Genomic DNA, 27,330 nt, shown 5'->3' with positions numbered 1-27,330 from the left:
TTGGGAAGCCGAGGCAGGTGGATCACGAGGTCAGGAGTTCAAGACCAGCCTGGCCAACATAGCGAAACCACGTCTCTACTAAAAATACAAAAATTAGCCGGGCATGGTGGTGGCCACCTGTAATCCCAGCTACTCGGGAGGCTGAGGCAGGAGAATTACTTGAACCTGGGAGGCAGAGGTTGTAGTGGGCTGAGATCGCACCACTGCACTCCAGCCTGGGCAACAGAGCAAGACTCCGTCTCAAAAAAAAAAAAAAAAAGCAATATTACTTGCCACCTTCCACCCTAAGATTCACCTGCCACAGGACAGATGCTGCCTGGGCAGTGGTACAGGTACACTAAGAACTAGCCGGAGTAAAAGCCGTGGCTGACGTGCATGCTATATGCTGAAGCATTGCAACCATGGCATGTACTGATTGCCCTCCATAAGAAGTCAAAGGCCATTAGATCTCTCTTACAATATTTGCATTAGGGCCAAGTTAAAATCTGCCTCACATGGAGGTTGCAGTGAGCCAATATTGTGCCTCTGCACTCCAGCCTGGGTGACAGAGTGAGACTCCGTCTCAAAAAAAAAAAAAAAAAATCTACCTCATAGACTAAAAGCATCATGACTTGACTTATGCTTTGCAAGAACTGACGTGCATACAAAGAAATCTGCATAATGTGCCAATTTATGTAGATTCTATTGCATACAAATTTACTGAAACTCTAAACCTACACAGTCCACTATGGAGTCACTAGCCACATGTGGCTACTGAGCACTTGAAATGTGGCTGCTTCAAACTGAAATATGCTGGCCGGGCGCGGTGGCTCACGCTTGTAATCCCAGCACTTTGGGAGGCCGAGGCGGGCGGATCACGAGGTCAGGAGATCGAGACCACGGTGAAACCCCGTCTCTACTAAAAATACAAAAAAAAATTAGCCGGGCGTGGTGGCGGGCGCCTGTAGTCCCAGCTACTCGGGAGGCTGAGGCAGGAGAATGGCGTGAACCCGGGAGGCGGAGCTTGCAGTGAGCCGAGATCGCGCCACTGCACTCCAGCCTGGGTGACAGAGCAAGACTCCGTCTCAAAAAAAAACAAAAAAAAAAACAAACTGAAATATGCTATCAATATAAAATACACACTGGATTTTGAGGACTTAGTGAAAAACAAAAGAATGTAAAGTATCTTGTTCATGTTGAAATGATAATATTTTAGATATATTGGGTTAAATAAAATATATTATTAAAATTAACTTCACCCATTTCTTTTCACTTCTTTTAATATGGCTACTAGAAAACTTAACACTGGTAGGGCATGGTGGCTCATGCCTATAATCCCAGCACTTAGGGAGGCCGAGGCATGTGGATCACCCGAGGTCAGGAGTTTGAGACCAGACTGGCCAACGTGGCAAAGCTGCATCTCTACTAAAAATACAAAAATTAGCTGGGTGTGGTGGCACATGCCTGTAGTCCCAGCTACTCAGGAGGCTGAGGCAGGAGAATTGCTTGAACCCGGGAGGCAGAGGTTGCAGTGGACCGAGATCGTGCCATTGCACTCCAGCCTGGGCAACAGAGTGAGACTCTGTCTCAAAAAAAAAAAAAAGAAAAGGCACCAGGGCACCAAGAATGACTGATTTTATGTTTTACTTCTTAGTCTAATCACCATAGGTAATACTTTAATAGCTATTCTACATGGGAAAAAAAAAGTATAACTTAAAGCCAAAGACCAGGTAGTATTTTCAAGGAGATAATATGCAAATACTTCCATAGTCTTATCCTTATAGGCTGCTTAGCTACAAACCATATTTAATTAACAGCAGTCACAGGAGATGACTAGCCAAAGTGTCTAGGAAAAGCACTGCCAAGCAGCTTTACTGTAACTGTTTTACTGGAAAAGACCTCAAAGAGCCCATGTTATTTCACAATTTCAATTTTGGTTTTTCAAATTACAAGTTAATCTAAAGAACTCCACTAAGTTCTAACTACATTACTTCATATCTACGGAATAATTCTAAGCCTGTGGGTTTTTAAAAAAATTTTATTAGATGTTCTAGAATTGGGCAACACTTCATTCAATGCCATAGAGTGAATGTTCTCCCCCAAGCCTGTGATTTAATAACTACTTCACTGAGCCCCAGAACACACAAAGTTATCTGAGGAACAACTTGAGTGCCAAGTACCATTCTGGGTGCACAAGAGAGAAGACAATTCATTACTCCATATAGGCTGCCTTAGGACATTATATAGGGCTCAATTCAAAGGATTTACTCGGGTTAAGTCAGCAGATAGTAGATGCTACTGTACAAAGGCAAGGTGGGTGTAATCCTGTTTTCTATAACTGAAGAGAAAAGAAAAAAATGAAACAGCAAGTCATCAAAGACTTTTTGGACTTTTCAAAACAGGAATTTCTCAGCCCCTTGGGGATAACCTACCAACAGCAAGTCATAAAACAAACAACTATTGTCTAATGGGGAACTTATTACTGTAAAGATGACTGAAAAAGTCTGTCCAAAGTTACGGTTCTCATTTATATACTTGAATCTAATGAAACCAAAAGATAATGCAGTCAAGACCACTTACAAAAGGGATTTACTACACAGCTTCATAAAACTTTTTAAAATTAAGACTTGTACTTCACATCCATGCACTAGCGGATTTACAACGAGGGTGAGGGAAGGTGGAAAGAGAGATGAAAATCTGGCTCATACAATAATCCAGAACAGAAAGTGATCTACAGATAATTTCTGTTCCACTTTGCAATGTGTCATGACATTTTCCTTTGGGTACCACCTATACTTTTATTATAAATACATGCATTTTAAATAGAGCATACCTGTGTTTTATCTGCTGCCTACACTAACCTCTTCTTTGCCGTCAGGAAAGGCCCAGTGATAAAGGCAACCAAAGTACAAAGTAACACAGAAGATTTCTTGCACTGAATTCTATAGGAACCAGTCCTTTTAAGAGAGATGTTTGAAAGATTATAAAATAACGTTCACTGTGGAAAATTTAGAAAAATATAAAAAAGAAAATAAAAGATAAAAACATCCATATCCCACCGTCCCACTATCCAGAACAAAAACTGACATGTTGCCAGGTGTAGTGGCCTGTGACCCCAGCACTTTGGGAGGCTGAGGGGGGAGGATTACTTGAGGCCAGGAAGTCAAGGCTGCAGTGAGCTGTGATTGCACCACTGTACTCCAGCTTGGGTGACACAGCGAGATCCTGTCTCTGAAAAAAAAAAATTGACATGTTGATGTAATTCCTTTAAATCTATTTCAGAATGTGTGTGTGTGTGTGTATATATATATATATATATATATATTTTTTTTTTACATTGGAGTCATAGCATTAATACAGCTGCATATTCTTTTACAGTTTACTGTGTAGTAAACATTTTTCTATGAAAAGAGTATTGTGTGTGTTTGTTTGTTTGTAAATAGAGCGGAGGTCTCGTTATGCTGCCCAAGCTGGTCTCAAACTCCTGGTCTCAAGCAACCCTCCTGTTTTGGCCTCCCAAAGTGCTGGGATTACAGGCGTGAGCCACAGTACCTAGCCTGAAAGGAGATATTTTGTTGTTGCTGTTGTCATTGTTTGAGACAGAATCTCACTCTGTTGCCCAGGCTAGAGTGCAGTGGCACCATCTCAGCTCACTGCAACCTCCATCTCCTGAGTTCAAGTGATTCTCATGCCTCAGCCTCTGGAGTAGCTGGGATTAGAGGCGTGCACCACCATATCTGGCTAATTTTTGTATTTTTAGTAGAGACGGCGCTTCACCATGTTGGCCAGGCTTCTCTCAAACTCCTGACCTCAGGTGATCTGCCTGCCTCAGCCTCCCAAAGTGCTGGGATTACAGGTTTGAGCCACTGCACCTGGCCTGAAAAGAAACTTTTATTTAAAGCACACAAAAGAACTATTTTGTTTCTATTAGTGTTTTCAATACAACCCTGCTAATCCCACTGAGGGCCACATCATTTATTTAGATTTGCAAACCCCAATTTATTTGTTCTCACCATACCACGTTCTAAAAATAATCTGAAGTATCTGCAAGTAGATTAGGAAGGAAAAAAAATGAGAAAAGTAAGAGAAAGCAATTCATGCTAGAGAAAAACATTCAATCTTCATAAAATTTTCACCATAGGATAAACAGCATAATGGATGACAGAGAGTCCACATTAAAATACCGTAGGCCAGGTGTGGTGGCTCACGATTGTAATCCTTGGGAGGCTGAGGAGGGTAGGTCAGGAGTTCGAGACCAGCCAGGCCAACATGGCGAAAGCCTGTCTCTACTAAAAATACAAAAATTAGCCAGGCATGGTGAAATACACCTGTAATCCCAGCTACTTGGGAGGCTGAGGCAGGAGAATCACTTGAACCCGCAAGGCAGAGGTTGCGGTGAACCGAGATGGTGCCACTACACTCCAGCCTGGGCAACAAGAGCGAAACTCCATCTCAAAAAATAAATTAATTAAATAAATTAATAAATACTGTAGCTTTAAACTATTAGAGTCATTCATAATTTAACCATTCATAATTACTCTAGACATTAAGAATGTAATTTCAAGTTTAAAAGATAACTCAAAATAAGTACACTTATATAGTAAGCACACAATTTCATAGTTTTAAGTCCAAATAGTACCTTTATAAGATTTAAGACTAGATACTTGCAATAAGAAGTCTATATATAAATCTAGTTTTGATTTCCTAAACAGACAAAACACTTCCGTGCCCAATCTGAAACAAATTACTATAATTACTGTAATGTTCAATTACATATAACAGGATTTGCTTTAAAGTTAAAAACCAATGATCAAGCTTGTAAAAATGAACATCAAGCTATAAGAAAACTTGAATTATAGTTCCCTGCTAATACAACAAAATTTGAATATATGAAAGAAGTAAAGGCCAGGCATGGTGGCTCATGCCTATAATCCTAGCACTTTGAGAGGCTAAGGTGGAAGAGGGATCGCTTGAGCTCAGGAGTTCAAGACTGGCTTGGATAACACAGTAAGACCTTGCCTCTACAAAAAATTTTTTTAAAAATTAGCCTGGCATGGTGGCGCATGCTTGCAGTCCCAGCAGTTTCATGGATGCTGAGGCGGGAGGATCACTTGAGCAGATTGAGGCTGCAGTCAGCTGTGATCATACCACTGTACTCCAGCCTGGGTGACAGAGCTAGACCCCATCTCTAAAGAAGGAGCAAGAGCTTAACAAACCTAATTCCCTCTAAATTCAAAGTAACAAACATGATTTGTCAATTACTGAGTGCACAGTTGATTGTTAAAGCTGCCTAAGAACAGGTCTGAGCCCTACAAAAACTAAAACAAGAAAACCCACAAAACAGACCAAATTTGTGCATCAGATGACTTCCCCACTTGGGAACACTTCCACTTCCCCAACCAGACACATTCCTCTGTATCAGTGTGGTGTAAGGGAAAGGACAGTAGAGACGGGAGCTGGATGGGCCTGGGTGCAAAACCCTGCCTGACATTTATTAGCTATTTGTCTTTGGGAATGGTATTTGACTACCGAATGGGCTTTCTCTTTAGTAAAACAGGGAACTCTCTCTCCTTTGAAGAACTGTTGTAAAGTTAAAATCAATAGTGGTTGTACAGTATCGCTCCGTGCTGGTGCTGCTAGTGCCAGATCCTCAGAGCTGCAGTTATTGTTCCTTTCCCCCAGGGTCTCCCTTTCATGGACATTTCTTACCTTTTTTTTTTTTTTTTTTTTTTTTTTTTGAGATGGAGTCTCGCTCTGTTGCCCAGGCTGGAATGCAGTGGCGCAATCTCAGCTCACTGCAAGCTCTGCCCTCTGCCTTCCGGGTTCACGCCATTCTCCTGCCTCAGCCTCCCGAGTAGCTGGGACTCTAGGCGCCCGCCACCACGCCCGGCTAATTTTTTGTATTTTTAGTAGAGACAGGGTTTCACCGTGTTAGCCAGGATGGTCTCAATCACCTGACCTCGTGATCTGCCCGCCTCAGCCTCCCAACGTGCTGGGATTACAGGCGTGAGCCACCGCGCCCAGCCAGACATTTCTTATCTTAAACCCATTTCCTTAGTGCCCTGGAAAGCAGGTTAATCCGTCAGATTCACTAGGGGTTAAGTGTGATAATCACCAATCAGCTTTCCCTGCTAAGTAAAATACATGCATTTCAATGCACACTCTTATCATATCTGGAGGGAAAGAGTTAGTGATGCTGTGATTTGGCATGTTAATTTAAGGAGAGAAGGGAGGTCAGGAGAGCTGGGTGGTGACCTGATCAAATATCTCCATACATATTTCACCTAGGATGGCTCTAGGTCCTAAAAGGAGTAAAAGGTGAAAACACTAGGTGATATTCAAAACAAAAGAAAAAGATGAAAAATAAGAACCTTGGTTAAAGAGCAGTCGAAATAAGTAATGATTACAGCTAAAATTTATATAGCACTTTTTATGAGAGGCCAGATGCTGTTTTAAACACTTGATATATTTATTTGCTCACTTCATAATTGTAACAAGCCTATCAGATAGGTACTATTTTTATCCCACTTTACAGAGGAGAAACTGAGGCACAGAATTTTAAGTGATTTGGCCAGACGCGGTGGCTCATGCCTGTAATCCCAACACTTTGAGAGGCCAAGGCGGGTGGATCACGAGGACAGGAGATCCAGACCATCCTAGCTAACATGGTGAAACCCCGTCTCTACTAAAAATACAAAAAATTAGCCGGGCATGGTGGCGGGCGCCTGTAGTCCCAGCTACTCGGGAGGCTGAGGCAGGAGAATGGTGTGAACTCAGGAGGCAGAGCTTGCAGTGAGCCAAGATCACGCCACTGCACTCCAGCCTGGGTGGCAAAACAAGACTCCGTCTCAAAAAAAAAAAAAAGATTTTTAAGTGATTTATCCAAAGTCACAGTCACAACACAGGTAGTAAAGGCATGGAACTGGAATCATAATGCACAGTCTGTTTTCAGAATGTCTGTTCTTCACACTATAGTAGTCTTGTTTTTTCTTTTTTTTAAACTAGAGATGGCGTCTGGCCATCTTGCCCAGGCTGGTCTCAAACTCCGAGGCTCAAGCGATCCTCCAGCCTCAGCCTCCGAAAGTGCTGGGATTACGGATGTGAGCCACCATACCCAGCTACTACAAGAGTATTAGAAAGTGGGAATTTTGGCCAGGCTCAGTGGCTCACGCCTGTAATCCCAGCACTTTGGGAGGCTGAGGCAGGCGGATCATCTGAGGTCGGGGGTTCGAGACCAGCCTGACCAACATGGAAAAACCCCATCTCTACTAAAAATACAAAATTATTAGCCAGCCATGGTGGCACATGCATGCAATCCCAGCTACTCAGGAAGCTATGGCGGGAGAATCACTTGAACCTGGGAGGCAGAGGTTGCAGTGAGCCGAGACTGCATCATTGCATTCCAGCCTAGGCAACAAGAGCAAAACTCCATCTCAAAAAAAAAAAAAAAAGGAATTTTAGTTGATTTTTAAGTAACCCACAAACCAACCATTGTAACTAGCCAATGTGATCTTACGGTATTTTAATAGACATACTAGTACTTGGATTTTGAAGGATCTAGTAGTCTAGCTGTAACAGACCCACATCTGGATGCTATTCTAATTCTGTGTATCAAAATTGAAATGGAACACTAAAAAAACCAAACACATCCAGGGAGGGACAACCAGGGTGTGAGGAGTCGAAGACCTTGAACATTTTGCCCAGCAAGAAGATGCAGGCAACAGGAGTGAGGTTAGGAGAGAAAAACGTGAATTACAGAAGAGTGGCCCCTCAAATACCTGGAAATCTGTACAAGAAAGGATAAATCACTCCAGGACTAGAACCTGTCTCCTCATAACATCTTCTCCCAAATTCTTCCCCATGAAGTAATACAGAGGTCTCCACCCTGGCTGATACTAAAAAATATATACAGCAAGAAAGATGCTTGGGAACGAAACCAGTGCCAAATTGGAACCTCTGAGACTGGGACCAGGTTTCAAATTTCAAAAGCTACGGCTGGGCACTGTGGCTCACGCCCAGCACTCTGGGAGGCCTAGGCGGGGTAGTGACGTCAGAGTCGACCCTGGCCAACGTGAAACACTAAAAAAAAAAAAAATAAGCCGGGGTGGTCAGCTGAATCCAGCCTTGGAGGCGGCGGATCACGGTCAGGAGATCAGACCAGTGAACCTGTCTCTACTAAAAAAAAAAAAATAGCCGGGGTGGGGGCGCCTGTATCCAGCTACTCGAGAGGCTGAGGCAGGGGCGTGAACCGAGCGGGTGAGCCAAGATCGCCCCCACTCCACCTGGCACAACAACTCTCAAAAAAAAAAAAAAAAAAAAAAAAAAAAAATTAGCCAGGCATGATGGTGGATGCCTGTAATTCCAGCTACTTTGGAGGCTGAGGCAGGAGAATCTCTTGAACCCGGGAAGCAGAGGTTGCAGTGAGCTGAGATCACGCCATTGCACTCCAGCCTGGGCAACAAGAGCAAAACTCTGTCAAAAAAAAAAAAAAAAAACACTCCTCAGATGATGCTAATATGAGGCCAAAGAATAATAATAAATTTATTCATGATCATAAATAAATATAACAAGAACCTCGAAATCAGAGCAGAGATCTGGGCTCAACTCTGAATACGCCTCAGAATCACCTGAGGAGCTCTACAAAGCCAGATGCCAGTTCTTAGCCCAGAACTAGCAAATAGTAATCTCCAGGGTTCTAATGAAGCGGTACACTGTAGTCTGTACAAGGACACCACGGCAGAAGAGGAGGCTGGAGAAGGCTCTCCTGTCAAGATATCTGAACTTTCTTCCAAGGGCAATGGGGTAAGTCTTTGAAAAGCTTTAAACAGACAAGTGATAGTTTGATTTACATTTCAAAAAGATCCCTCAGGCTGCAATAATCCTGGTGGGAGGCGGTGGTGGCTCAATTTAGGTAGCAGCATTATAAGTGTTTTGAGGCGGACATCCATCTTCTGTGACATTAAAGAGCTACATGTGATGGGACTTGGTGGCTGATTGAAGGGCAAAGGTGACTCAGAGAAAGGGAGGAGTAAGTGACAACCTCCCAGGTTCCCGTGGCATTTGGTGTTCAGATGGAGGTCACATGCTCAGCATGGTAAATGTCATGGCAGGAGTGCCAACATTGAGAGGGCAATTGGGCCACACGGTCTCTAAACACTGTTTGTTCTATAAATTACTGTCAGGCTTGATTCCCTCAAGACATTACAGCCGCAGCAACTCAAAATAATGCTGTAGGAAAAGAAAGCAGATATTTAACCAAAAAGGGTTCAGGGTTTGTACTCCTGACTGGTAAAACCTGCCATCCCCTCAGGAAAAGAGGGAGAGGCAAGAGAAAAATCAGGCAGAAACATCAGAGCCAAAATGCCTAGGGGGCCATGGCAAGAGCTGTTAACTGTCCCAAAATCTGTGTGCTCGCCTCCAGGCCATTTTCCACACTGTGGGTAGAGAGACCTTTTCAAGACACAAACTTGATCTTGCCACTCCCCTACTTAAAACCCTCCTGATGACTGCTCTGTTCTTAGGCTAAAAAACAAGATTTGTTATCTTAAGGCAGAATAGCATGGATTTGAATCCTGGTTCCACCACTTAGATCACTTAGCGTGTAGCTAGTGCCAGTTATTTATCCTCTTTGTGCCTTAATTTCCTCATCTATAGAAAGGGGAGAAAACAGTGCTTACCTCACAGGGTTGCTGTACAAATTCATCGAGCTAATGAACACGTAGCACTCAGGAGCCCAATAGCGTACAGCATGTAAGTGTTTGTACTCATTACTAGCATGACCGACATCCTGGCTGGCTCTGCCCCTCTCATATGGCTGGTACCAGCTGGTGGCTAAGTTCCTGGCCCTCACTCTGCTCCTTCTTCAGGTCCTCAAAAACACCAGGCTCCTGCCTGCCACTGGCCCTCACACATGCCTTCCTTCTATCACCATCACCATGACTTGCACCCAAGTACTGTGACTCCATAACTTGGACTCATAACCACTATGCCGGACTGAAAGCCCCATGAAGACAAGAAGAGTCTTGGCTTTTGCTCACTATCATGTCCTACCCTGAACCCTGGCATCCAGCATAGTGTCTGGCTCATAATAGGTGCTGAAAAAATAGGTATTGAATGAATGAACCACTGGAGTGAATTACAACTAAACTGTGTAGCCAGGTTCTCCCAAGTGAGGACAATGCGCCCAATTAGAAAATATTCTGAGGAATAGGCCAACTCTTCCAGTTTTGCTGTTCGAAAAATTCAAGAATGATCAAGAATTACTGATTCAAGAATAATCCTTCAGTGACTCTTCAATAAGAGTAAAATCACAGCACTCCCCAGCTCAAAAACACACACTAACATCTCATTGTCCAGTGCAAAATCTTTACCCTTATCTTAGGCTCTCTAACTACTCAGCCAACTTTAGCCCCTTCCAGTTCCTCTCTCCGGCCTACAGATGACTTCCTTTTTTTGAGACAGGGTCTTGCTCTGTTACCCAGGCTGGAGTGCAATAGTACCATCACAGCTCACTGCAGCCTCAACCTCCTGGGCTCAAGCAATCCTCCCACCTCAGCCTCCTGAGTAACTGGGATTACAGGCACATGCCACCATGTCTGGATAATTTTCTTTTTTTCTTGGTAGAGACTCAGTCTCACCATGTTGCCCAGGATGGTCTCAAACTCCTGGGTTCAAGTTGTCCTCCTACCTCGGCCTCCCAAAGTGCTGAGATTATAGGCATGAGCCATGGCACCCAGCCTCCAGTTGACTTTCATAAGTGTTGTCTTCCTTCAAGTCAACTTATCTCCTCCTTGCCCCCCACCCACAGACTTTGTTCCTTTTTCACATTTGTTCTTGCCTAAAATGCTTTTTTCTCTGGGTGGCATTATCCGTCCCTTTCGTGTGTCTGTCAGACAGGTTCTCCCTAACCTCACCCCTAGTCCAATGACTGCTTTCACTCTGAATCCCCACAGTATATATATAAGCATCTGAGGCCCTTTCCTATTGGCTTTGATTCTACCTCCTTCACTTGACGAGCAGCTCTCTGCTGGCAACCACGTACCATCCTGATTTAGAACTTCCCACAGGCTAACTTAAGACACCAAATAAACACTTGCACACACATGTAAACACCACCTCCCATTACAGAAGTACACCTCCCCTACTGAACAGATGATGGCCACGATACTGAAAAGCATGGCATCAACATGACAACTGCATCCTGAAAGATCAGCTCTAGCCTATAGGTTTGGTTATCTTGAATTTCGAGTTTGGAGAGAAGCAAAGTATTTTTCTAATAAACTGTGAATGCTGAGGAATTCACCTTCATAGGAGTCAGAAACAGGCTGCCAAACTTTTCAAAAGAAAAACGGTAGGTTGAGCAAGCACATTGTCATGTCAGATTTTCCAGGCTCAAGGGCCACTGAAGGCAGAAGGGCAAGTAGCTGGAAAAAACCTGTGGGTACTGTTATCTTTGGCCAAAGCTCAACTAAAAGAATCACAAAAACATCCACTGATCTAAAATGCTATGTAAGTCATTAATATTCATCTAAGAGAGGCAACTGAAATAAAGCAGATAAAGAGAACTTAAGCCATTCTCCTACCTCAGCCTCCCAAGTAGCTGGGATTACAGATGCCCGCCACCACACCTGGCTAATTTTTGTATTTTTTGCAGAGATAGGGTTTCACCATTTTGGCCAGGTTGGTCTCAAACTCCTGACCTCAAGTGATCTGCCTGCCTTGGCCTCCCAAAGTGTTGGGATTAAAGGCGTGAGCCACTGTGCCTGGCCAAGAATTTAAATTTCTGAGTCTCAAAGTCATAAACCTATAATATGGCTCAATGCTTACCGCAGTGCTTACTGGAGAGAAGGAAGATTCTTTTCTCAAATTTATTCAGGTCACTTTCCCTATAAGAGATACTAAGGTAGTCCTGGTCACTTACATGGAACAATATACCTGGGGCTGACGATGCTTGGATATATAGAAGTCCTTCAGTAAAAGAAAGTATGAACTTTTGAGGCAGAACCTCAAATTCGGAAGGCATTTGTGGTGGTTGGATAACATGGCCCTAAATTCTCTCATTATGCTCCACTCTCTGAGAGGAGGGGGTCTTTGTTCCCTTCCTTTGAATCTAGCTAAGTCCATAACTGCTCCAACCAACAGAGTATGCTGAAAGTGGCGAGATGTCATTTCCACCTGATTTCATTGGAAGGCTCGTTCTCCAGAACCAGCCACATTCTGTGAGAAACCCAACGCAGAAGGGGAGGCCACAAGTAGGCACGTGGTCTACAGTCTCAGCTGAAATCAGCCTTTGAATCATCGCAGCCCAGACATCAGATACAGGAGTAACGAAAATTCCAGATGATTATTGCCCCCAGCCGCTTGAGTCTTCTCAGGGAGACCTCAGACATCGCAGAGCAAAGACAAGCCATCCCTGCTGTTATCTAAATTCCATCTTTGAACATAGTCAAATGATTGCTGCTTTAGGCCACTAAGTCTGAGCTGGTTTATTGCATTCGGTGACTAGAACAACATTTTTACTAACATAGTGATTGAATGTAGACTTAATAATGAAAGAGTCCAACTTCCATAAGAAAAAAATTCATAATTTTAAAGGAAAAGGCTTTGCTGTTAAAGTTTTTTTTTTTTTTTTTTTTTTGAGACGGAGTCTTGCTCTGTCGCCCAGGCTGGAGTGCAGTGGCATGATCTTGGCTCACTGCAAACTCCACCTCCTGGGTTGAAGTGTTTCTCCTGCCTCAACCTCCCAAGTAGCTGGGACTACAGGCACCCGCTACAACACCTGGCTAATTTTTGTATTTTTAGTAGAGACAGGGTTTCACCATATTGGCCAGGCTGGTCTCGAACTCCTGACCTTTTTATCTGCCCACCTCAGCCTCCCAAAGTGCTGGGATTACAGGCATGAGCCACTGCGCCCGGCCTGTTAAAGCTATTTTAATAGTAAATTTATTTTCTCCATGCACTCCTTTCTAAATTATTCAGCCCCACTTTCTTTCAAAACAACGTTTATACACTGACAATTCTCAAATTTATGTCTCTAGCCCCATCCGCTAATATGAACATCAGACACCTATAGCCAACTGCTTCTTCAATATCTCCACCTGGATGTCTAAAATGCATGTCAAACTTAATGTATCCAAAGCCAACCCCTTCATTAAAAACTTCTTGCAGCCGGCTTCTCCTCCAGTCTCCCCCATTCTAGCAAGTGACATCTCCATTCCTGCACATGCTTAGGCTAAAAACCTTGAAATGAGCCTTAACTTCAACTCCAGTCTCTCTCTCTCTTCCTCCCCCTCCTCCTTCCCTTCCTTCTGCCACACCTATTCCATTAACAAATCCTGTTGGCTCTATCTTCAAAATATATCTGGAGGTGACCAGGCACAATGGCTCAGGCCTATAATCCCAGCACTTTAGGAGGCTGAGGCGGGTGGATCACTTGAGCTCAGGAGTTTGAGACCAGCCTAGGCAACATGGCAAAACCCTGTCTCTACGAAATATACAAAAATTAGCTGTGTATAGTGGCGCAAGCCTGTGATCCCAGCTACTTGGGAGGCTGAGGTGGGGGTATTGCTTGAGCCCAGGAGGCGGAGTTTGCAGTAAGCTGAGATTGCACCACTGCACTCCAGCCTGGGCGACAGAGTGAGATCCTGTCTCAAAAAAAAAAAAAAAGGAAGGTGAGCCCTTCTCACAACCTCCCACTGACGCAGCCTTAATCCAGGCCACCAGCATCTCTTACCTAGACAGCTGGACTAGGCTAACTGGCCTGGATGCTTTCATCCTTGTCCCTCTACCTTCTATTCTCCACATTACAGATCCTTTCAAAATAAGAGTCCTGGCTGGCACGGTGGCTCAAACCTGTCATCCCAGCACTTTGGGAGGCTGAGGCGGGCAGATAAATTGAGGTCGGGGTTCGAGACCAGCCTGGCCAACAAGATGAAATCCCGTTTCTACTAAAAATATAAAAATTAGCCAGGCGTAGTGGCGGGCACCTGTAATCTCAGCTACTCGGGAGGCTGAGGCAGGAGAAGTCGCTTGAACTGAGGAGGTGGAGGTTGCAGTGAGCTGAGATCGCGCCACTGCACTCCAGCCTGGGTGACACAGCGAGACTCCGTCTCAAAAAACATAAAAATAAAAATAAATAAAAAATAAAATAAAAATAAAAACAAAAATTCGCCGGCACGGTGGCCCAAGCCTGTAATCCCAGCTACTAGGGAGGCTGAAGCAGGAGCATAGCTTGAACTCAGGAAGTAGATGTTGCAATGAGCCGAGATTGCACCACTGCACTTCAGCCTCGGCGACAGAGCAAGATTTTGTCTCAAAAAAAAAACAAAAAACCAGAGTCAGATCATTTCATTCCCCTGCTCAAAACCCACTCAGGAAAAAATCCAAAGTCCTACCACGGCCCATGGGTCAATCCATTTTGCCCAGATGTCCCTCTTTGCCTCCTACCCTACAGCTCTCCCCTTGCTCACAGCTGTCCCCTCTCTGCTCCTGGAACACACCTTGCCCATTTCTGCCCTAGGACTCTTCTCTCCACCTGATAGGCTCTTTCCCTAGATATCTCCATGGCTTGCTCCCTCACTTCGTTCAGGTCTCTGCACAATGTCCCTTGACACCCCTCTATCTAAAACAGCAACATCTCCCCTGCTGAATTCTCCTTTACAGTACTCTTCACCCTCCATTGTTCATATATATTTTTTTCATATATCTCCTTCCAATATGATCAACTAGGAACTTAAGCCCCATAAGAACAAAGACATTCTTCAGTTCACTGCTATTTCCCCAGCAACTACAGAATGCTCAAATATTTGAATAAATGAATGAAAATTAAATAAGTTTTTCAAAAATCTGGAACACACTTTTAGCATAGAGAAAACTGAAGTACCATAGGAGGCTAATTCACTTCATATAGCAGCATAAACTGCCCTTCCTTAAGTAGGAGACAATAGGTACAATAATGCATGCAAATGTAAGTGGTAAAGCAAACATACAAAGTTTCCCAATAGAAGAGTTTAAATTAAAATCTAAACTTCCAGCCAGGAGCAGTAGTGGACGTCTGTAGTCCCAGCTACTCAGGAGGCTGAAGCAGGAAGATCACTTGAGCCCAGGAATTCGAGGCCAGCCTGGGTGACATAGGAAGACCCTATATCTAAAAACATAAAAATAAAAATCTAAGCCTCAAAAGAAAAAAAAATAAACAAAAGGCATTTCCTATAAAGTTAAACTGTTACAGAATTGTTTTTCTTAAACTGCAATAATGAGACTTTAGCACTCTCTTGTCCTCTAAAAGACATTATTTCATGACATGTGCCCATTGGTAGTATTTGAGAATCTAAGAAAGTAGATCACACTAAATATTGATATGCAGACACTAAAATCATACAACCACTTGGATGACTAGATTTGAGATATTCCCAAAGTGACAGGTTTTTGTTTTGTTTTGTTTTGTTTTTTGAGACAAGGTCTCGCCCTATCACCCAGGCTGGAATGCAGTGGTGCAATCTCAGCTCACTGCAACCTCTGCCTCCTGAGTTCAAGCAATTCTCCTGCCTCAGCCTCCCTGGTAGCTGGGACTGCAGGCATGCACCACCACACCTGGCTAATTTTTGAAATTTTAGTAGAGACGGGGTTTCTCCACGTTAGCCAAGCTTGTCTCGAATTCCTGGCCTCAAGTGCTCTGCCTGCCTCAGGCTCCCATTGCAACCAGCCTTTTTTTTTTTTTTTTTAAACTTTTATTTTAGGTTTGGGGTTACACGTGCAGGTTTGTTATATAGGTAAACTCGTGTCAGAGGGGTTTGTTGTACAGCTTATTTTCATAAAATATTAAGTATTAAGCCCAATACCCAATAGTTATCTTTTCTGTTCCTCTCCCTCCTCCCACTCTCCACCCTCAAGTAAAGCCCGGTATCTGTGGTTTCCTTCTTTGTGTTCATAAGTCCTTATCATTTAGCTCCCACTTATAAGTGAGAACATGTGGTCTTCGGTTTTCTGTTCCTGCATTACTTTGCTAAGGATAATAGCCTCCAGCTCTATCCATGTTCCTGCAAAAACATGATCTCAGCCGGGCGTGGTGGCTCACACCAGTAATCCCAGCACTTTGGGAGGCCGAGGTGGGAGGATCACAAGGTCAGGAGTTCAAGAACAGCCTGCCCAACACGGTGAAACCCCGTCTCTACTAAAAATACAAAAATTAGCCAGGCATGGTGGAGGGCACCTGTAATCCCAGCTACTTGGGAGGCGGAGGCAGAGAACTGCTTGAACCCGGGAGGCGGAGGTTGCAGTGAGCCGAAATCGTGCCACCTGCATTCCAGCCTGGGCAATAGAGCAAGACTCTGTCTCAAAAACAAACAAACAAAAACATGATCTCATTGTTTTTTATAGCTGCATAATATTCCACAGTGTATGTACCACATTTTCTTTATCCAATTTGTCACTGATGGGAATTTAGGTTGATTCCATGTCTTTGCTATTGTGAATAGTGCTGCAAGTAAATCTCTTTAGCAAATCTACTGCCTGCTTTTCAATGCTTTACCCTCAAGAAACTTGGGCTACAACTCAATAACAAAAAGCAGCATTTTTGTTGTTATTGTTTTTAATTCAGTTTTGTTTTGTTTTGTTTCTAAGAGACAAGGTCTCACTCTGTGGCCCAGGCTGGAGTGCAGTGGCAGGATCATAGCTCACTATAACCTCGAACGATCAAACTCCTGGGCCTAAGTGATCCTCCCACCTCAGCCTCCTGAGTAGCTAGGACTACAGGTACATGCCGCCAAACCCAGCTAATTAAAAAAAAACTTTTTTTTAGTGATGAGGTCTATGTTGCCCAGGCTGGTCTCAAATTCCTGGACTCAAGCGATCCTCCTGCCTCAGCCTCCCAAAACACTGGGATTATACAGATGTAAGTCACTGCACCTTGGCCATGTACTGACTTGTTGTTGTTGTTTTTTTTCTTTTTTTTGAGAACGAGTCTTGCTCTGTCTCCCAGACTAGAGTGCGGTGGTGCAATCTCAGCTCACTGTAACCTCCACCTCCTGGTTCAAGTGATTCTCCTGCCTCAGCCTCCTGAGTAGCTGGGATTATAGGCGCCCACCACCATGCCCAGCTAACTTTAGTATTTTTAGTAGAGATGGGGTTTTGCCATGTTCACCTGGCCTCAAGTGATCCGCCCACCTTGGCCTCCCAAAGTGCTGGGATTACAGGCATGAGCCACCACACCCGGCCTTTTTTTTTTTTTTTGAGACGGAGTCTTGCTGTCGCCCAGGCTAGAGTACAGTGGCATGATCTCGGCTCACTGCAACCTCCGCCTCCCAGGTTCAAGCGATTCTCTTGCCTCAGCCTCCCGAGTAGCTGGGATTACAGGCGCCTGCCACCACACCTAGCTAATTTTTGTATTTCTAGCAGAGACGGGGTTTTACCATATTGGCCAGGCTGGTCTCGAATTCCTGACCTCGGGTGACCTGCCCGCCTCGGCCTCCCAAAGTGCTGGGATTACAGGCGTGAGCCACCCCACCCGGCCATCTTCTCATTTCTTTGGTGAGATTATGTTTGGTTTTTGCTTCTGAAGATTTCCCTGTTTTTCTTTTTTTTGGTTTTTTTTGAGAGACAGAATCTTGCTCTGTCGCCCAGGCTGGAGTGCAGTGGCGCAATCTCAGCTTACTGCAACCTCCGCCTCCCAAGTTCAAGCATGCACCACCTACAGGTGTGCACCACCACACCCAGCTAATTTTTTTTATTTTTTATTTTTTAGTAGAGGCAGGGTTTCACTGTGTATTGGCCAGGCTGGTCTCGAACTCTTGACCTCAGGTGATCTGCCCACCTCAGCCTCCCAAAGTCCTGGGATTACAGGCGTGAGCCACCGCACCAGGCCTCCCTGTTAAGCCCAGTTTATCCAGTATTTCTAGGTGTTTTGCACAAAAGAGTTTTCAGGGCATCTAGCCTAACATAGAGCAGAAACAGAAGTCAGGATGAGTCAAGTAACAGTATTTGAGAAAACTTTAGAGGTAGAACCAACAAGATTTGCTAATGCTTTGAAGGAAAGCAGAGATAAGACAGAACAGGGAATTTAAGAATGATTCCTAGATTTCTGGCTTGCACAAAGGAGTAGATGGTGGTCTACCATTTATTTAGATGGGAAGTCAGACAGGGAGAGAGGCACAAACTTGTGAAGAGAAAAGTTTAAGAGTTATATTTCGGGCAAGATAGACAGGAGACAACTACAAGTTACCTGAGGGAAGATGTCAAGTCTGCAGCAGGATGCAGGAGCTGGGAGCCCAGTGACTGGGTGGAGGGCCACACTTGGTAGTCATCACAGTGGCTAATGCATCTTCACAGTAAAAGCCAAAATAGGCAGGGCCCAGTGGCTCACGCCTGTAATCCCAGCACTTTGGGTGGCTGAGGCGGGCGGATCATCTGAGGCTGAGAGTTCGAGACCAACCTGACCAACATGGAGAAACCCCTTCTCTATTAAAAACACACAATTAGCCAAGCATGGTGGCGCATGCTTGTAATCCCAGCTACTCGGGAGGCTGAGGCAGGAGAATCACTTGAACCTGGGAGGTGGAGGTTGTGGTGAGCCGAGATTGTGCCATTGCACTCCACTCTGGGCAACAAGAGTGAAATTCCGTCTCAAAAAAAAAAAAAAAAAAAAAAAGCCAAAATAATGGATTAGATAACCCATAGAGAGAATACAGAAAGAAAAGAGAGCCCCAGACAGAGGCCTAGAGCACATCAACGTTCAAGTTCAAGTAGAGAAGTTTGACCAGGAAAGTTAACTTGGAAGGACCAGTAAGACTGATGGAAAACCTGGGGAATTTGTTGTCACAGAAGCCAAGGACTGTGTTTCGAGAAAAAAAAAACAGTTCAACTATGTCTAATACCACTGAAAGGCGGAGCAGCATAGCGACAGAGCAGTGTCCATTCAATTTGGTAATACAGAGTTCACCCTTGACACATCCCACCCCTTCCTTCAATTAGGTTAATGCTTCTGAACTCCAAGACAAATCCACCAAGAAGTGCAGGATGGCACTCAAGCCACTCTCATTACTTTTATTCTTAGGACTGACTGCCTTAATGTCTCCCAGTACCCCCTTGGGAGATTATCTTCTCAATTTTGTCCTTTAATCTGATCCCCTCCCCTGCCGCAAAAAAAGTAATTGAAAAGAGTCCAAGAAGAATGACCTCTACAAACAGTGATTCTCCTCCCTCAAAATATTATTTCTCCACTGTTTTAATTCCACCTAGGTTCAGAAATGTTCAGATCTTAAGGAGGAATCAGAACATAATGTATATATTACTCTCTCCAGAATATAATGTATAAGGGCAGGGAGATTACTCTAAACATAAAGATCAGTATCAGTATCCGTGAGCCCAAGAGTTGGAAACCAGCCTGGGCAACATAGTGAGACCCCATCTCTACAAAAAACAGAAATAATTAGCCAAGCGTGGTGGCACGTGCTTGTAGTCCCAGCTACTCAGGAGGCTGAGGGCAGGAGGACTGCTTGAGCCTGGGACATCAAGGCTGCAGTGAGCCATGATCGTATCACTGCACTCCAGCCTAGACAACAGAGCAAGACCCTGTCCAAAAAGAAAAGAAAGATCAGTATCTGTCTTCCACACTGTGGCCCAATGGCCAGTCTTATGTAGACACTAGGGAATCCGAAGGTTAAAATTACAGAGGAGGGGACTGGGAGGAGGAATGCAAGTACTTCATATCCTTGTCTCCATTACACATGGGCTTGAATTCTACAAGAAAAATTTTATGCTAGCTAAAAAGCTTTAAAGGGGAGAAATTAAATATATCCAAAATATACAAAGAACTCTTAAAACTCTCAACAATTAGAGAACAACCCAATTTAAAAACTGGGCAAGGATCCTTTTGTAGTTCATAAACACCTAGTTCATAAGCGTCCACACTCACATGTGAGATCTCCCCCCTTCAAACCTTGTTATGACATTGGAACGTTACTATCTGATGTGAAAAAAAAAATTTTTTTTTTTAAATTGAGGCTGGGCCAGGCACGGTGGCTCACGCCTGCAATCCCAGCACTCTGGGAGGCTGAGGCGGGTGGATCACCTGAGGACAGGGAGTTCGAGACCAGCCTGACCAACATGGAGAAACCCCGTCTCTAATTAAAAAAAAAAAAAAAAAAAAAAAAAAATTAGCCGGGCGTGGTGGCTATAATCCCAGCTACTTGGGAGGCTGTGGCAGGAGAATCTCTTGAACTCGGGAGGTGGAGGTTGCAGTGAGCTGAGATCGTGCCACTGCACTCCAGACTGGTCAACAGGAGCAAAACTCTGTCTCAAAAAAAAAAAAAAAAAAATTGAGGCCAGGCATGGTGGCTCACGCCTGTAATCCTAACACTTTGGGAGGCTGAGGCAGGTGGATTGCCTGAGCTCAGGAGTTCAAGACCAGCCTGGGTGACACGGTGAAACCCCATCTCTACTAAAATACAAAAAAATTAGCAGAACATGGCAGCGTGCGCCTGTAATCCCAACTACTTGGGAGGCTGAGACAGGAGAATCACTTGAACCTGGGAGGCGGAGGCTGCAGTGAGCTGAGATCGCACCATTGCACTCCAGCCAGGGCAACAAGAGTGAAACTGCGAAACTCTGTCTCCAAAAAAAAAAAACAATTTTAATAGGTATACCACTATACACCCATTAAGATGGCTAAAATCCAAAACACTGACACCACTAAATGCTGGTGAAGATGTGGAGTAACAGGAACTCTCACTCACTGCTGATGGGAATGTAAAATGGTACAGTTGTTTTGAATATAGTTTGATAGTTTCTTACAAAACTAAACATACTCTTACCATATGATCTAGCAATTGCACTCCTTGATATTTATCCAGAGGAGGTGAAAAGTCCTGCACTGGAATGTTTATAGCAGCTTTATTCATAACTGCTCAAACTTGGAAGCAACCAAGATGTCTATCCTTCAGGTGAATGTTTGATAAACAACATGTGGTATATCCATACAATAGAGTATTACTAATGAAAAGAAACAACCTATCAAGCCACAAAAAGACATGAAGAAACCTGAAATGCATATCATTTAGTGAAAGAAGCCAATCTGAAAAGGCTACATACTGTACATCCAACTATATGACATTCTGGAAAAGACAAAACTATGGAGATAGTATAAAAGATCAGTGGTTGCCAGTGGTTCAGCAGAGGAATGAACAGGTGGAGCACAGGGGGTTTCTAGGGCAGTGAAACTATTTTATATAATTGTATACTGGCAAATATACATCATCACACATTTTTCAAAAGCCATAGAATGCTCAACAGAGTGAAATGTAATGTAAACTACGGACTTTAGGCCGGACAGAGTGGCTCACACCTGTAATTGCAACACTTTGGGAGACTGAGGCAGGAGGATTGCTTGAGCCCAGGAGTTTCAGGCTATAGCAAGCTACGATGATGCCACTGCATCCCGGCCTGGGCAACACAGTGAGACCCTACCTCTAAAAAATAATAATAATAAAATAAAAATAGAAATAAAATAAACTCAGGAATTTGGTTAGTAATAATGTATCAAGTTGGTTCATCAGTTGTAAGGGACGTACTATACTAATGCAAGATGTTAATAATAGAAGTTTTGAGAGAAAGTAAGGTATATATGGAAACTCTCTGTACTTTCCACATAATTTTTCTGTAAAACTAACACTGCCCTAAAAAATGAAGTCTAGACTGGGCGTAGTGGCTCACGCCTGTAATCCCAGCACTTTGGGAGGCCGAGGGAGGCGGATCACAAGGTCAAGCGATCAAGACCATCCTGGCTAACAGAGTGAAACCCTGTCTCTATTAAAAATACAAAAAATTAGCCAGGCCTGGTGGCAGGCAACTGTAATCTCAGCTACTTGGGAGGCTGAGGCAGCAGAATCATTGAACCCAGGAGGCAGAGGTTGCAGTGAGCCGAGATCCTGCCATTGCACTCCAGCCTGGGCAAAAAGAGTGAAACTCCATCTCAAAAAAAAAAAAAGGAAAAGAAAAGAAACCCCATCTCTACTAAAAACACAAAAACTAGCCGGGTATGGTGGCAGGTGCCTGTAATCCCAGCTACTTGGGAGGCTGAGGCAGGAGAATCACTTGAACCCGGGAGGTGGAGTTTGCAGTGAGCCAAGATCACTCCACTGCACTCAGCCTGAGTGACAGCGAGACTCTGCCTCAAAAGTAAAATAAAATAAAAATAATAAAGTCTATTAATTTTTAAAATACATTAATTGAGCTTTATGGTTAAGTTTTTAAAAAGATAAATCTGACCCATAAAGTTTAAATAATAGTCAAGATAGAAGATGAGTGATCTCCCCAAGGAGACAAGCTTTTCTATGAAAATCTTATCAAAATGTACAATGCACTTAGAAAACTAAGTGACCTCATTACGCATCATAGTTTTGCATGATGTAACCACTCTTCAGAGAATATCTCATTTTGTCCATTAGCTCCCACACAAGAGAAGGTTAAGGAAATTCCACTAGGCATGAAACTATAGTCCCACAATGTAAGTGAAGTGGTGGCCATGCCTGGGAAAGAAAGAGAAAACACGCTTAGAGAGAATCTAGAAAGAAACAATATCCAGTTTGTTGGGGATAGCTCATGATCTAAATTCTAAAAAGCAAACCCATATAGAAACTAGTCTGGGCTGGGCACGGTGGCTCATGCCTGTAATCCCAGCACTTTGGGAGGCTGAGGCGGGTGGATCACCTGAGGTCAGGAGTTCGAAACCAGCCTGACCAACATAGTGAAACCCCCGTCTCTACTAAAAATACAAAAAAATTAGCCAGGCGTGGCGGTGCATGCCTGTAATCCCAGCTACTCGGGAGCCTGAGGCAGGAGAATTGCTTGAACCTGGGAGGCAGAGGTTGCAGTGAGCTGAGATCGTGCCATTGCACTCCAGCCTGGGCAATAAGAGTGAAACTGCATCTCAAAAAAAAAAAAAAAAAAAAAAGAACCCAGTCTGAAGCATGAATTCACATTATGTTTTCCAGTCAATCACTCAGCCAAAGAGAACCCTGAGGTGGCCAAGATAATTTAACAACCCTATCAAGTAGATGTTATTCCCATTTACAGATAAGGACAGAAATGTTAAGTGACTACACATGGATGCAAACTTGGAGTCTTCAAACTCCCAGGCTAGTAGCCAAATTACCTGTTTTTAAATCTCATCTCTGCTATCTGATCTCTGCCAAGCAAATTTCCCTTTGAATTTGTTATGCAAACAATTACGAGAATAAAGGAAAATGAGAGCTTTATATACATTACATGTAATAACTGGAAGTTAACTTTACTAAGACATCTGAAATAAATCAACACTTATAAAACTTAAAGGCTATTCTTTACCAGAATCGTCTGTAGAAATTAACACAAGCAGTCGGAAAGTACCTTAAAACAAAACCAACATTAATCTGGTAATGTCATGACTTCATAAAATATCCTTAATATTCAGGTACATGCATACCAAGAAGAGTAAACAGAATAAAAAAACTCTAAAGCATTTTTCATTCACTACATGTCTACTCTTCCACTTACCTTTATCTCTAAAACAAAAACATTTTCTAAACCCTGTGGATATGACTTCACTAATCCAAAGAAGACTTTATATTCTATGGTCCTTGTAAAGCCACGTTTCTCAAACTAAGGACCAAGGACCATCTGAATCAGAATATCTGCTATGCCTGTGAGGATGACCCCAGATAAACTAAATCAGACTCTCTTGGGCAGATCCATAGATTCTTTCTCCTTTTTAAGCAAATAACCCAGGGATTCCTATGTTAAAATCTTTGGACCAACCTTTCTCAAACTCTTTGCTCTCATGGCCCCTTTATTTATTATTTTTTTAAGTTTAGAAGAAATAATAAGCAAGCCGGGTCAGGTGGCTCACACCTGTAATCCCAGCACTTTGGGAGGCCGAGGCAGGCAGATCACCTGAGGTTGGGAGTTCGAGACCAGCCTGACCAACATGGAGAAACCCCTGTCTCTACTAAAAATACAAAAATAGATGGGTGTGGTGGCACATGCCTGTAATCCTAGCTACTCGGGAGGCTGAGGCAAGAGAATCACTTGAACTCGGGAGGCGGGGGTTGTGGCAAGCCGAGATCACACCATTGCACTCCAGCCCGGGCAACAAGAGCGAAACTCCATCTCAAAAAGAAAGAAAGAAAGAAACAAACAAACAAAAAGAAAAGAAAAGAAATAATAGAGCCGGGTGCAATGGCTCACACCTGTAATCCCAGCACTTTGGGAGGCCGAGGTTGGCAGATCACGAGGTCAGGAGTTCAAGATCAGCCTGGCCAACATGGTAAAACCCTGTCTCTACTAAAAATGCAAAAATTAGCCAGGTGTGGCGGCTAGCCCCTGTAATCCCAGCTACTCAGGAGGCTGAGGCAGGAGAATTGCTGGAACCTGGGAGGTGGAGGTTACAGTGAGCCGAGATCATGCCACTGCACTCCAGCCTGGGTGACAGAGTGAGACTCTGTCTCAAAAAAAAAAAAAAAAGAAAGAATGACTGAAAAACCAACTGAGATATTGGCAGATATTTTCTCAAAAATGAAAGAAGGGAAGCTGTCTGTTCAGGGAAAGCAACTGACAATATTTGTTGCCAATGATAAAATTTGAGCTTTAGAGTATAAATCAGAATTTGAGAAAGTTTGTATCCACCATTGTGAGTCTGACAGTTTTCTAATATTAATGAATATTAATGAAACCCCATCTCTACTAAAATTACAAAAATTAGCTGTGCATGGTGGCGCACACCTGTAGCCATCCCAGCTACTCGGGAGGCTGAGGCAGGAGAATCACTTGAACCCGGGAGGCGGAGGTTGCAGTGAGCAGAGATCGCACCATTGCACTCCAGCCTGGCGACAGAGCAAGACTCCATCTCAAAAAACAAAAAAACAAACAAACAAAAAAAAAACAGGCCGGGCGTGGTGGCTCACACCTATAATTCCAGCACTTTGGGAGGCCAAGTCGGGCGGATCACAAGGTCAGGAGATCGAAACCATCCTGGCTAACACAGTAAAGCCCTGCCTCTACTAAAAATACAAAAAATTAGCCGGGCGTTGTGACGGGTGCCTGTAGTCCCAGCTACTTGGGAGGCTGAGGCAGGGGAATGGCGTGAACCTGGGAGGCTGAGCTTACAGTGAGCCCAGATCGCACCACTGCACTCCAGCCTGGGCGACAGAGTGAGACTCCATCTCAAAAAAAAAAATCGGGGGTTTGTGGATTTGTAGGGGGTACAATTCCTGCCTGTCCAAGTGACAGACCCATTTAATTATCCCCAAGTTAATGTTTAACATGCACTCTGTTAACTAAAAAGCCACATTTCCAAATAGTATACATATTATGATTAAAACATTAAAAATATACGTGTACAGATTTATTCACAGAAGCCCAAAAACAAATGTCAGAATATTCATTGCAGCAATGTTTCTGTCTTTGGAACTTGACTCAAGGTTCCTCCTGTTGGCTTCTTCCTGAGACACAGCCAATGCTAATTTGCTGCCCAGGCAAATCATCTATGCCTATCATTAGGAAATCAAATTTATGATATGCATAGCCTACAATACTACTATGTAGTTTTTTTGTTTTTTTGAGACAGAATCTTGCTCTGTCACCCAGGCTGGAGTGCAGTGGTGTGATCTCAGGGTTCAAGTGATTCTCCCACCACAGCCTCTCGAGTAGCTGGGATTACAGGCACACACTACCATGCCTGGCTAATTTTACTATGTAGATTTTTTAAACATGAGGCATATACACATGTATTTGCATTAAGTGTTCTCTAAGATAAAGTGACAAAAAGCAAAATACAGAGTTTGGTGTATTTGCTGCGATCTATAGAAGGAAAAACACCCAGAGAATAACATGTTTGCATGCATACACATGAAGTAACTCAGGAGAGATAAATAGTAGGTAACTAGCTGTCCCTGGGAAAGAGTCCCAAGGATAAGGGGCAGACTAACTTTCCACTTACTACATATCTTTTGTACTGATTCATTTCAAAATTTACTCTAAAATATTGGTATTACAATAAAGAAAACTGGAGTCTAGAACTGAATGACAAAACTGATAACATTCTTACTACAAATCTGTGGTTAAGATTAACATTAATCTTTCCTAGGCAAAGGGGAAAAAGTTTAACCCAAAGACTGTATGGATCTTCTCTACCCTCCGTCTCCAGTCTCATTCCCATTACTCAGAAAATATTCTCGCTCTTTTGCGGTTAGTGCGGCGGGAGAAGCCATGAGCAGCAAAGTCTCTCGCGACACCCCGTACGAGGCGGTGCGGGAAGTCCTGCACGGGAACCAGCGCAAGCGCCGCAAGTTCCTGGAGACGGTGGAGTTGCAGATCAGCTTGAAGAACTATGACCCCCAGAAGGACAAGCGCTTCTCAGGCACCGTCAGGCTTAAGTCCACTCCCTGCCCCAAGTTCTCTGTGTGTGTCCTGGGGGACCAGCAGCACTGTGACGAGGCTAAGGCCGTGGATATCCCCCACATGGACATCGAGGCGCTGAAAAAACTCAACAAGAATGAAAAACTGGTCAAGAAGCTGGCCAAGAAGTATGATGCGTTTTTGGCCTCAGAGTCTCTGATCAAGCAGATTCCACAAATCCTCGGCCCAGGTCTAAATAAGGCAGGAAAGTTCCCTTCCCTGCTCACACACAACGAAAACATGGTGGCCAAAGTGAATGAGGTGAAGTCCACAATCAAGTTCCAAATGAAGAAGCTGTTATGTCTGGCTGTAGCTGTTGGTCACGTGAAGATGACAGACGATGAGCTTGTGTATAACATTCACCTGGCTGCCAACTTCTTGGTGTCATTGCTCAAGAAAAACTGGCAGAATGTCCGGGCCTTATATATCAAGAGCACCATGGGCAAGCCCCAGCGCCTATATTAAGGCACATTTGAATAAATTCTATTACCAGTTCAAAAAAAAAAAAAAAAAAATATACTCACTGGGTATAGAGGTATGTACTCCCATTGGAAAACTTAGGGTAAACGTCCATGGAATCTATGGGGCACTGCTGACCCAGGACACCTGGGATATTTCTGCAGAAACAGGATTTTTTTTTTTTTTTTGAGATGGAGTCTTGCTCTATAGCCCAGGCTGGAGTGCAGTGGCGCGATCTCGGCTCACTGCAACCTCCACCTCCCAGGTTCAAGCAATTCTGCTGCCTCAGCCTCCCGAGTAGCTGGGATTACAGGCGTGTGCCACCACACCCGGCTAATTTTTGTATTTTTAGTAGAGATGGGTTTTCACCATGTCGGCCAGGCTGGTTTCGAACTCCTGACCTCACTCAGGTGATCTGCCCGCCTCGGGCCTCCCAAAGTGCTGGGATTACAGGCGTGAGCCACCATG

At 43.8% G+C, this 27,330-nt stretch overlaps 1 protein-coding gene, 1 non-coding gene and 1 pseudogene across 7 annotated transcripts in view; 2 read left to right on the top strand and 1 right to left on the bottom strand.

Moving 5' to 3' along the window:
• STAT3 (signal transducer and activator of transcription 3) overlaps positions 1-27,330 on the bottom strand; it is a 76,563-nt gene that overhangs the window by 37,588 nt on the left and 11,645 nt on the right. The gene's annotated exons all lie outside the window — the stretch shown is intronic.
• Positions 19,841-19,945, top strand: LOC115833613. Its single transcript, XR_004029004.1, has one exon. It is a non-coding gene; the product is annotated as a small nucleolar RNA U13 (small nucleolar RNA).
• LOC105739112 lies at positions 26,180-26,902 on the top strand (annotated as a pseudogene). The gene has a single exon (XR_004028978.1). The product of XR_004028978.1 is annotated as a 60S ribosomal protein L10a pseudogene (transcript).

This window comes from Nomascus leucogenys, unplaced genomic scaffold (assembly GCF_006542625.1).
Source record: "Nomascus leucogenys isolate Asia unplaced genomic scaffold, Asia_NLE_v1 Super-Scaffold_285, whole genome shotgun sequence".
Lineage (NCBI taxonomy): Eukaryota > Metazoa > Chordata > Mammalia > Primates > Hylobatidae > Nomascus > Nomascus leucogenys.
This window is presented reverse-complemented; position numbering and strand designations above follow the sequence as displayed.